The 12,955-nt window shown below is 33.4% G+C and overlaps 2 protein-coding genes across 2 annotated transcripts in view; both read right to left on the bottom strand.

Moving 5' to 3' along the window:
* The window catches only part of LOC141405330 (uncharacterized), a 540,708-nt gene that overhangs the window by 177,938 nt on the left and 349,815 nt on the right, over window positions 1–12,955 (bottom strand). The window lies entirely within an intron of this gene.
* Ip6k (Inositol hexakisphosphate kinase) overlaps window positions 1–12,955 on the bottom strand; it is a 126,540-nt gene that overhangs the window by 88,481 nt on the left and 25,104 nt on the right. The window contains exon 2 of the mRNA XM_073989532.1: window positions 4,647–4,704. The gene's annotated coding sequence lies outside the window, so the exon portion shown is untranslated. The remainder of the gene's footprint in view (window positions 1–4,646; window positions 4,705–12,955) is intronic.

The following is a 12,955-nucleotide window of genomic DNA, read 5'->3' as shown; positions in this document are numbered from 1 at the left end:
AACTTTTCGCACCCTAATATTTTTCTTAAATCAAGTTCAAAATGGACTACAACAGATAATTCCTTTCAGCACCTTCCTCACAAAAGTTAAGAATATATTCTTGCAGGTTCTGGAACAGATATTTTGCTTTTGAAAAAACGCTATTATTTTTTCTATATAAAATTTTTCAACAATCGATGAATTTATTCCTATTTCAAATTTATATATAATCGATAAAACGTTTTTCCATAGAAAATCGATCATTTTTTATTTAGAAAATTTATCGATAGTCTTTAAATGTATCTACAGAAAACTTATCGTTATAGATAATTTTTTTCTATAGAAAATTTATCAGTAGATAGATTTGTTTTTAATTAATAATTAATCGACAATCGATATATGTTTTTCTACAAAAATTTATCGACAATCGACAATTTTCTTACAGAAAAATATTCGATATCTTTTTTGGAAATCTTTAATCGTTACTTATTTATTGATAATCGATAAATTTTTTATAGAAAATCTATTTTATCGATACACTTTTTTGCTATAGAAAATTTATCCACAAATTTTTTTCTATAGAATATTAATGTGCAATCGATATATTTTACAGAAAATTTATCTACAATCGATGACCTTTAAATTTTTTGTATAGAACTTTATTGACAATCGATAGATTGCTTTTTTAGATTTTCTATAAAAAAAATTATCGAATTTTCTATAGAAAAATATTTATTAAATTTTCTATAGAAAAAATATCGATTAGCGATCAATTATTTTCCATAATCGATCGATTTTTTTTATAGAAAATTTATCGCTTATCGTTGCATTTTTTTTTTTTTCTACAGAAAATTTATCGCTAATCGATAAATTTTTTCTTGAGAAAATCAATACATTTTTTTCTAGAGAAAATTTATCGCCATCGATACATTTTTTTCTATTCGATAATTTTTTTTCTACAGAAAATTTATCGCTATTCGATAAATTTTTTCCTATAGAACATTTTTTCTATTCAATTTTATCGACAATTATTTTTTTTCTACAGAAAATTATTTTTCTATAAACATTTTTTGGTACAGAAAATTTATCGACAATGGTCAATTTTTTTCCATAGAAAATTTATTGACAATCGATATTTTTTTCAATAAATATATAAATGTTATTCTATTGAAAATTGATCGACAATCGATAAATTTTTCTATATCGATATTTATCGATCAATAATTTTTTTTCTATAGAGAGGTTATCAAAAATATAGATACATTTTATTCTATAGAAAATATATCTCTGATCGATAATTTTTTTATAGAAAAGTTATCGCTAATCGCTAAATTTTTTCTATAGAAAATAGATCGCTGATCAATAATTTTTTCCTATAGATAATTTATCGTTAATCAATAAAGTTTTTCTATAGAAAATTTGATGATGATCCGTAAAGCTTTTTTCTATAGAAAATATATCGATTACATTTTTTCAACAGATAATCTTTTATCGTTAATAATTTTTAATTGAAAATTTATCGATATTCGATATATTTTTTATACAAAATTTATTGATAATCGATAAATTTTTTATAGCTGAATTTTTTAAGGATTTTTTTTTTGATTTCAATAGAAAATTTATCCATAATTTTATTTTCTTTAGAAAATTTATCCACAATTTTTTCTATACAAAATTTATCTACAATCGAGAAGTTTAAATAATTTTTTTCGTATTATTTACTTTTATTCTATAAAAATAAATCGATGATCTATAAATCTTTTCTATAGAAAATTTATCGCAAGCTGATAAATTTTTTTCTATCGAAAATAATTCGCTAATCTATAGAAAATTTAACGCTAATCGATACATTTTTTTCTATAGACAGTTTATCGCAAATCGATCAATATTTTCTGCACAAAATTTATTGATATTCTATAATTTGTTGCTAAAGAAAAGAAAGAAAGAAAATTTAACGATAATAGATACATTTTTTATAGCTAACTTTTTTTAAGGATTGTTTTTTGTTTTCGATAGAAAATTTATCCATAATTTGCTTTCTTTAGAAAATTTATCCACAATTTTTTTCTATACAAAATTTATCTACAATCGAGAAGTTTAAATAATTTTTTTTCGTATAATTTATTTTTATTCTATAAAAATTAATCGATAATCTATAAATCTTTTTCTATAGAAAATTTATCGCTAGCCGATAATTTTTTTCCATCGATATTTTTTTCTATAGAAAAATTATCGCTAATCGATAAATTTTTTACTATAGACAATTTATCGATAATTATTTTTCTATAGAAAATTTATCGATAATCGAAAAAAATTATCGATTATCGATATTTTTTTTTTAAATAATAGAAAATTTATCGATAAATTTTTTTCTATAGAAAATCAATAAATTTGTTCTATAGAGAATTTATCGACAATCGATAAAGAAAATATATCGATAACATTTTTTCTATAGAGAATTAATTATTTAATTATTTTCTATTGAAGATTTATCTATATTCGATATATTTTTTATAGAAAATCGATAACTTTTTTCTATAGAAAATTTATCTATAAATTCTTTTCTATAGAAAGTTTATCGATAATCGATACATTTTTTTCTATAGAAAATTTATCGATAGTCGACAAATTTTTTCCTATAAAAATGTATCGATAATTTCTTTTCTATAAAAAGTTTATCGATAATCGATAATTTTTTTTCTATAGAAAAATTACCAATAATCGAAATTTTTTTTCTATAGAAAATTTATCGAAAATCAACAATTGTTTCTATAGAAATAGAAAAAAATACGATTTTCGATAAAATGTCTATAGAAAAAAATTATCGACTATCTATAAAATTATCGACAATTGATAATTTTTTTAGAAAATTTACCGCCAACCGAGAATTTTAAATCGATAATTTTTTCTATAGAAATAGAAAAATTTACGATTTTCGATAAAATGTCTATAGAAAAAAATTATCGACTATCTATAAAATTATCGACAATTGATAATTTTTTTTAGAAAATTTACCGCCAATCGAGAATTTTTCTTCTATTGAAAATTTATTGATAGTTGATAATTTGTTCTATGGAAAATTTATCGACAATCGATATTTTTTTATTGAAAACTTATCGATAAATTTTGTCTATGGGAATATTTTCGACAATAGATACATTTTTTATAGAAATTTTATCAACAGATACATTTTTTAAAGAAGTTTTATCGGCAATAGATAAATTTTTTATAGAAATTTTATCGATAATTGAAAATTTTTTTCTATAAAATATTTATCGACAATCGATACATTTTTTGCTATAGAAAATGTATTAATAATCGATAATTTCTTTCTATGCAAAATTTATCTATAATTTGCATTCTATAAATATCATTAAATGGAAATAGATAAATTTACGATTTTTGATAAAATGTCTGTAGAAAAAAATTATCGACTATCTATAAAATTATCGACAATTGATAATTTTTTTTTGGAAAATTTACCGTCAACCGAAAATTTTTTTCTATTGAAAATTTATTGACAATTAATAATTTTTGCTATAGAAAATTTATCGACAATCGAGATTTTTTTATTGAAAACTTTTCGATACATTTTTTCTATGGAAATATTTTCGACAATATATACATTTTTTATAAAAATTTTATCAACAGGTACATTTTTTTATAGAAATTTTATCGACAATCGATACATTTCTTTCTATAGAAAGTTTATCGATAGTCGATAAATATCTTTGATAATTTTTTTCCATAGAAAATTTATCGATAATTTTTTTCTATAGAAAATTTATCGATAATTCGTTTCTATTGAAAATTTCTCGACAATCGATAATTTTTTCTATAAAAAAATTTATCGATAATTTTTTTTAGAAAATTTACCAACAATTTACAAGCAATCTTGGTCTGTTCCTGTACTGCAAGAATCTACTAATTTTTACTATTTTTTTTCGATAACATAAAGAAAAAATGTTATCGTAGTAAAAAGTAGTAGCTTCTTGCAGGTTCTGGAACAGAGCAAATCTATTGAAAATTTATTGACAACTGATATTTTTTCTATAGACAATTTAGCTCTGTTCCAGAACTAAAAAGTTTTTACAATTTTTAACACTTTTACACATTTTGCGTCCCCGTACACAAAACTTATATGGAAATCGTTTACGACTTTTACAACTTTTACGACTTTTACCACTTTATAAAGTACGGGAACAGGCCATTTATCAACAATACCACTTTCTCAACAAATATTGAATCGCATATGAAAATGACGTATTATTATTGTTTGTTTTTGAAAACAAAAATAAAAACAACATCAATAAAAAATATTTACAAAAATAAATATTGTTTTTCTTGAATATTATTTTCAATTTCTTTTCATGAAGAGAAAGCGCCAAAATTATTCTCAGACTATGTCAAGTGCATTTATTGTCAGCTATTTGGTTGATGACGTCGGTCGGTGATGATGATTCGAATGGGTGGCTGGCCAATATCGTCGTAATTTGAATGTTTTGAATGTTTAAAATTTATTTTTAGTTTGTTTTTCTATTAAAGAAAATGTTAAGGTGCATATACGGAGGGAGCATTTCGCATTGCCATGTATAGGCAAATGATGTCCGGTTCAGGTTTAATCCGAGACAGACCGAAATGTCATATGAATTAATAAAAACACTTACTTGTTAAATGATTTAGAGGAAACACCTTTCCAAATATGGATAGAGCGTTTAGTTTGAGCTGTAAATAGAAAGAAATAAAATATTTGTAAAACACTTTCAATATAACAATTTTAAAGGAACGGAGAATCGTATTAGGTCGTTTAGAATAGGGGCTTTTGGCAAAAAAAAGTCCTATTCAGCCAGCCTTGAATAGAAGTTTTCCTATGTGAAATTAAAGTTTTCTTGCGTATCAGTGATAACCCTATTCAGCTTGGCTGAATTAAAATTTTTCATGTTAAAAACCTTTTATATTTAATATTTATCTTTGCTTACACCTGTCAAGGTTACGAGCGAAAGTAACCAAACACAACCATCCTCAAATTAATACTGCAAATAGCTATTTTCGTAATTTGCATCTCATCCTCCTCTGCTCAGTTAATGCCAAGGCAAAACTGCTTTGCGAAAGTGCCTAAATTGTTAATAAGTATCAATGCATTCTGTAGAATCTCTTTGTCTTCCGACAACTAAAAATAGCCGATAATAACCACGGAAAGAAAACACGAAATGCCCTTGAATTCAGCATAATGACAAGAAGCTATTGGTTTTGAATATTAAGGCTAGGCTATTGGTGAGAACAGTGGTGGGTCTATTCCGCCATCATAGAAGATTACAAATAATATTTGCAACTTGGTCCTGTACCCCACCCAATCCACCAATCACCATCAGCCACATTATAAATCGTTAATGCTATCACCACTGAATAGGATTTTATGGAAACACACGACGAAGTCCTTCGCATGCATTTTGAATAGAAAATTTCCTTCCGCCACACACCCACCCAAACTTTTCTTGTTGTTTTTGTACAACTTGTTTTCTTATTCTATTTTCTATTAAATATTTTATTTTGTAGTTTATTTATTATGTCCTTGATGTGTCTTGAATGCCTTGTCTTCAGCATCGTCGTCTGTCATCATCAACAGCTCGCACGTATCCACATTACCGTAGCTTTTACGACGACTATAAGGACATTTCAGGAAATGTCAATTTGCACATCGTGTCATGAACGAAGAGTAGATTGTTTATTCCATTTGTAGATATTCATTATTCAGGACATGTTAAAATTGTGACATTCAGCCCGGCTTAATGTTAATAGTATCGAAAACTCGAAACTTGAATTCAACCTAGCTGAATAGGGTTTTTGATAGGAATACACGCATTCAGCCTGGCTGAATAGGGTTTTCTATGAGAAAAATAGAATTCAGCCTTGCTAAACAGGGTTTTCTATGGGAAAACACGAATTCAGCCTGGCTGAATAGGGTTTCCGATAGGAAAACATCTATTCAGCCTGGCTGAATAGGGTTTCCGATAGGAAAACATCTATTCAGCCTGGCTGAATAGGGTTTCCGATAGGAAAACATCTATTCAGCCTGGCTGAATAGGGTTTCCGATAGGAAAACATCTATTCAGCCTGGCTGAATAGGGTTTCCGATAGGAAAACATCTATTCAGCCTGGCTGAATAGGGTTTCCGATAGGAAAACATCTATTCAGCCTGGCTGAATAGGGTTTCCGATAGGAAAACATCTATTCAGCCTGGCTGAATAGGGTTTCCGATAGGAAAACATCTATTCAGCCTGGCTGAATAGGGTTTCCGATAGGAAAACATCTATTCAGCCTGGCTGAATAGGGTTTCCGATAGGAAAACATCTATTCAGCCTGGCTGAATAGGGTTTCCGATAGGAAAACATCTATTCAGCCTGGCTGAATAGGGTTTCCGATAGGAAAACATCTATTCAGCCTGGCTGAATAGGGTTTCCGATAGGAAAACATCTATTCAGCCTGGCTGAATAGGGTTTCCGATAGGAAAACATCTATTCAGCCTGGCTGAATAGGGTTTCCGATAGGAAAACATCTATTCAGCCTGGCTGAATAGGGTTTCCGATAGGAAAACATCTATTCAGCCTGGCTGAATAGGGTTTCCGATAGGAAAACATCTATTCAGCCTGGCTGAATAGGGTTTCCGATAGGAAAACATCTATTCAGCCTGGCTGAATAGGGTTTCCGATAGGAAAACATCTATTCAGCCTGGCTGAATAGGGTTTCCGATAGGAAAACATCTATTCAGCCTGGCTGAATAGGGATTCCGATAGGAAAACATCTATTCAGCCTGGCTGAATAGGGATTCCGATAGGAAAACATCTATTCAGCCTGGCTGAATAGGGTTTCCGATAGGAAAACATCTATTCAGCCTGGCTGAATAGGGTTTCCGATAGGAAAACATCTATTCAGCCTGGCTGAATAGGGTTTCCGATAGGAAAACATCAATTCAGCCTGGCTGAATAGGGTTTCCGATAGGAAAACATCAATTCAGCCTGGCTGAATAGGGTTTCCGATAGGAAAACATCAATTCAGCCTGGCTGAATAGGGTTTCCGATAGGAAAACATCAATTCAGCCTGGCTGAATAGGGTTTCCGATAGGAAAACATCAATTCAGCCTGGCTGAATAGGGTTTCCGATAGGAAAACATCAATTCAGCCTGGCTGAATAGGGTTTCCGATAGGAAAACATCAATTCAGCCTGGCTGAATAGGGTTTCCGATAGGAAAACATCAATTCAGCCTGGCTGAATAGGGTTTCCGATAGGAAAACATCAATTCAGCCTGGCTGAATAGGGTTTCCGATAGGAAAACATCAATTCAGCCTGGCTGAATAGGGTTTCCGATAGGAAAACATCAATTCAGCCTGGCTGAATAGGGTTTCCGATAGGAAAACATCAATTCAGCCTGGCTGAATAGGGTTTCCGATAGGAAAACATCTATTCAGCCTGGCTGAATAGGGTTTCCGATAGGAAAACATCTATTCAGCCTGGCTGAATAGGGTTTCCGATAGGAAAACATCTATTCAGCCTGGCTGAATAGGGTTTCCGATAGGAAAACATCTATTCAGCCTGTCTGAATAGGGTTTCCGTTAGGAAAACTCGTATTCAGCCTGGCTGAATAGGGTTTCCGTTAGGAAATCTCGTATTCAGCCTGGCTGAATAGGGTTTCCGTTAGGAAATCTCGTATTCAGCCTGGCTGAATGGGGTTTCCGTTAGGAAATCTCGTATTCAGCCTGGCTGAATAGGGTTTCCGTTAGGAAATCTCGTATTCAGCCTGGCTGAATAGGGTTTCCGTTAGGAAATCTCGTATTCAGCCTGGCTGAATAAGGTTTCCGTTTGGAAAACTCGTATTCAGCCTGGCTGAATAGGGTTTCCGTTAGGAAAACTAGTATTCAGCCTGGCTGAATAGGGTTTCCGTTAGGAAAACTCGTATTCAGCCTGGCTGAATAGGGTTTCCGTTAGGAAAACTCGTATTCAGCCTGGCTGAATAGGGTTTCCGTTAGGAAAACTCGTATTCAGCCTGGCTGAATAGGGTTTCCGTTAGGAAAACTCGTATTCAGCCTGGCTGAATAGGGTTTCCGTTAGGAAAACTCGTATTCAGCCTGGCTGAATAGGGTTTCCGTTAGGAAAACTCGTATTCAGCCTGGCTGAATAGGGTTTCCGTTAGGAAAACTCGTATTCAGCCTGGCTGAATAGGGTTTCCGTTAGGAAAACTCGTATTCAGCCTGGCTGAATAGGGTTTCCGTTAGGAAAACTCGTATTCAGCCTGGCTGAATAGGGTTTCCGTTAGGAAATCTCGTATTCAGCCTGTCTGAATAGGGTTTCCGTTTGGAAAACTCGTATTCAGCCTGGCTGAATATGGGTTTTCGTTGGGAAAACTTCTATTCAGCCTGGCTGAATAGGGTTTCCTTTAGGAAAACTCGTATTCAGCCTGGCTGAATAGGGTTTCCGATAGCAAAAACATCTATTCAGCCTGGCTGAATATTCAGTAAGCAAATATTTCATATGACGCTTATTTATTTTTTATTTAATAATATAATTGGAATATTTTCACTTTCTTTTAAATTCCATAAATTATTTCTCCAAGGAAAACACCATTGACCTTCTTCTTCCAATTTTTGTATACCATTAACGGAAACAATGAAGGCGTTTTGTGCAGTACGCAATTTGAGAAATGTTGAGGTCCGAGTTCGTATCAATTTCACCCATTTTAATTTTCAATTAAATTCAATGCCAAAAACATATTGAAAAAACTTTGAAGAGAAGAGACAATACTTTTGAAAATAAAAACAAACAAATCAAAACATTACCCGCAGTTGGTAGTGATTAGCATGAGAAAAAAACGTTGCAGGTACACATACATACTTATGATCATACGAGTTAGAAGATTATCTACCTATCCTCTATCTCGGAGGTCATCTCTCCCTCATTATGGTGTCATCAACTCTTCAACTTTACTTATCAGCTTAACAAAAACAAAAAATAAATGGAACGTCTCGTGTGATACTTTGCGCTTATCACCTTCATATGTGATTAATTTGAGGCAGGCGGCAGGCAGGCGGACGGACGTATGATCAGGCAGACAGACATAAAACAAAGGCGATAACGACAGTAATGTGATGTTGATAATAGCTGATGGTATTAGAAGATAAGCCACAACGAAGCCAATCTCTTGAAGTGAGCGAAAACAAAAACAACGACACCAACAAATGGCAAATTAATTTCAAGGTGGAAAATACGACTTAAATTATTTCCGGCTTTAATGTGACAAGCGCTTTGATCTAAAACAAGCCACACAATGATCCAACACAACGAAATTACATTTGGTGATGACATCCACTTTGCGATTAAAATTTGGGTTCTTAAATTGTGTTGGCCTTGACGTGGTGGCATGGGTCACGTATAACAGCATATCTGCTGCCTTTTATGATTTCGTTTACACAAAAAATTCTGTAACAAAGAAAACATCATTACAACGAACGAACACCAGCGGATTGTAATCAATTTTTTGTTTTATGAATTCATAGCGGCAACCTTGACTTATCAGCCATTATGTTTCTTGGTTGTTTGTTGTTGTTGTTATTTTACTTCAATTTGTTCAAATTAAAGTCGAACAAATGATATAATGACAGACGGCATGGTTTTTGTGGGGCGTGAAAATAAAATTTACGAAAATTTCGTAATTTCAGAGTGTAATAAAACAATTATGAAAGTTTATTGACCTTAAGGCACAAAATGTTGTGGACCGTAACAATAAATTATAACAAAATAATAAAAAAAGAAAACCATATTCAGCCAGGCTGAATAGAAGTTTTCCCAACGAAACCCCTATTCACCCAGGCTGAATAGATGGTTTTGCTATAGGAAACCCTATTCAGCCAGGCTGAATAGATGTTTTTGCTATCGGAAACCTTATTCAGCCAGGCTGAATAGATGTTTTTGCTATCAGAAACCCTATGCAGCCTGGCTGAATAGATGTTTTTGCTATCGTAAACCCTATTCAGCCAGGCTGAATACGAGTTTTCCTAACGGAAACCCTATTCAGCCAGGCTGAATACGAGTTCTCGTAACGGAAACCCTATTCAGCCAGGCTGAATACGAGTTCTCCTAACGGAAACCCTATTCAGCCAGGCTGAATACGAGTTCTCCTAACGAAAATCCCTATTCAGCCAGGCTGAATAGATGTTTTCCTAACGAAAAACCCTATTCAGCCAGGCTGAATAGATGTTTTCCTAACGAAAAACCCTATTCAGCCAGGCTGAATAGATGTTTTCCTAACGAAAAACCCTATTCAGCCAGGCTGAATAGATGTTTTCCTAACGAAAAACCCTATTCAGCCAGGCTGAATAGATGTTTTCCTAACGAAAAACCCTATTCAGCCAGGCTGAATAGATGTTTTCCTAACGAAAAACCCTATTCAGCCAGGCTGAATAGATGTTTTCCTAACGAAAAACCCTATTCAGCCAGGCTGAATAGATGTTTTCCTAACGAAAAACCCTATTCAGCCAGGCTGAATAGATGTTTTCCTAACGAAAAACCCTATTCAGCCAGGCTGAATAGATGTTTTCCTAACGAAAAACCCTATTCAGCCAGGCTGAATAGATGTTTTCCTAACGAAAAACCCTATTCAGCCAGGCTGAATAGATGTTTTCCTAACGAAAAACCCTATTCAGCCAGGCTGAATAGATGTTTTCCTAACGAAAAACCCTATTCAGCCAGGCTGAATAGATGTTTTCCTAACGAAAAACCCTATTCAGCCAGGCTGAATAGATGTTTTCCTAACGAAAAACCCTATTCAGCCAGGCTGAATAGATGTTTTCCTAACGAAAAACCCTATTCAGCCAGGCTGAATAGATGTTTTCCTAACGAAAAACCCTATTCAGCCAGGCTGAATAGATGTTTTCCTAACGAAAAACCCTATTCAGCCAGGCTGAATAGATGTTTTTGCTAACGAAAAACCCTATTCAGCCAGGCTGAATAGATGTTTTTGCTAACGAAAAACCCTATTCAGCCAGGCTGAATAGATGTTTTTGCTAACGAAAAACCCTATTCAGCCAGGCTGAATAGATGTTTTTGCTAACGAAAAACCCTATTCAGCCAGGCTGAATAGATGTTTTTGCTAACGAAAAACCCTATTCAGCCAGGCTGAATAGATGTTTTCCTAACGAATAGAAGTTTTCCCAACGAATAGAAATATTCCCAACGTAAACCCTATTCAGCCAGGCTGAATAGATGTTTTCCTAACGAAAAACCCTATTCAGCCAGGCTGAATAGATGTTTTCCTAACGAAAAACCCTATTCAGCCAGGCTGAATAGATGTTTTCCTAACAAAAAACCCTATTCAGCCAGGCTGAATAGATGTTTTCCTAACGAAAAACCCTATTCAGCCAGGCTGAATAGATGTTTTCCTAACGAAAAACCCTATTCAGCCAGGCTGAATAGATGTTTTCCTAACGAAAAACCCTATTCAGCCAGGCTGAATAGATGTTTTCCTAACGAAAAACCCTATTCAGCCAGGCTGAATAGATGTTTTCCTAACGAAAAACCCTATTCAGCCAGGCTGAATAGATGTTTTCCTAACGAAAAACCCTATTCAGCCAGGCTGAATAGATGTTTTCCTAACGAAAAACCCTATTCAGCCAGGCTGAATAGATGTTTTCCTAACGAAAAACCCTATTCAGCCAGGCTGAATAGATGTTTTCCTAACGAAAAACCCTATTCAGCCAGGCTGAATAGATGTTTTCCTAACGAAAAACCCTATTCAGCCAGGCTGAATAGATGTTTTCCTAACGAAAAACCCTATTCAGCCAGGCTGAATAGATGTTTTCCTAACGAAAACCCCTATTCAGCCAGGCTGAATAGATGTTTTCCTAACGAAAAACCCTATTCAGCCAGGCTGAATAGATGTTTTCCTAACGAAAAACCCTATTCAGCCAGGCTGAATAGATGTTTTCCTAACGAAAAACCCTATTCAGCCAGGCTGAATAGATGTTTTCCTAACGAAAAACCCTATTCAGCCAGGCTGAATAGATGTTTTCCTAACGAAAAACCCTATTCAGCCAGGCTGAATAGATGTTTTCCTAACGAAAAACCCTATTCAGCCAGGCTGAATAGATGTTTTCCTAACGAAAAACCATATTCAGCCAGGCTGAATAGATGTTTTCCTAACGAAAAACCCTGTTCAGCCAGGCTGAATAGAAGTTTTCCCAGGCTGAATAGATGTTTTCCTAACGAAAAACCCTATCCAGCCAGGCTGAATAGATGTTTTCCTAACGATAAACCCTGTTCAGCCAGGCTGAATAGAAGTTTTCCCAACGAATAGAAATATTCCCAACGAAAACCCTATTCAGCCAGGCTGAATACGAGTTTTCCTGTCGGAAACTCTATTCAGCCAGGCTGAATAGATGTTTTTGCTATCGGAAACCCTATTCAGCCAGGCTGAATAGACGTTTTTGCTATCGGAAACCCTATTCAGCCAGGCTGAATAGATGTTTTTGCTATCGGAAACCCTATTCAGCCAGGCTGAGTAAATGTTTTTGCTATCGGAAACCCTATTCAGCCAGGCTGAATATATGTTTTTGCTATCGGAAACCCTTTTCAGCCAGGCTGAATAGACGTTTTAGCTATCGGAAACTTTAATAACTAGGCTGAATACATATTTTCTTTTCTGAAACCCTATTCAGCCTGGCTGGATAAGGTTAAAAAGTTATAAACGTTATGAAGATAATTTGAATAATGTTTCTGAGATATCTTAATAGTGGAAATAGTGTCTTCAAGTTATCTGGGTAACGTGGATAATTTATCTACAATGTATCTACGTAATCTAAATAACGAGAAAATTATCTGAATGACCCGGATAATGTATCTACATTATTTGCATGGCGTGGATAATGTATCTAGGTTATCTGGATAACGTAACATAATGTATCTACCTTATCTGATACAGCTGACAGTA

Source organism: Musca autumnalis, unplaced genomic scaffold, assembly GCF_047663935.1.
Source record: "Musca autumnalis isolate F117 unplaced genomic scaffold, ASM4766393v1 scaffold_5, whole genome shotgun sequence".
Classification (NCBI taxonomy): domain Eukaryota; kingdom Metazoa; phylum Arthropoda; class Insecta; order Diptera; family Muscidae; genus Musca; species Musca autumnalis.
This window is presented reverse-complemented; position numbering and strand designations above follow the sequence as displayed.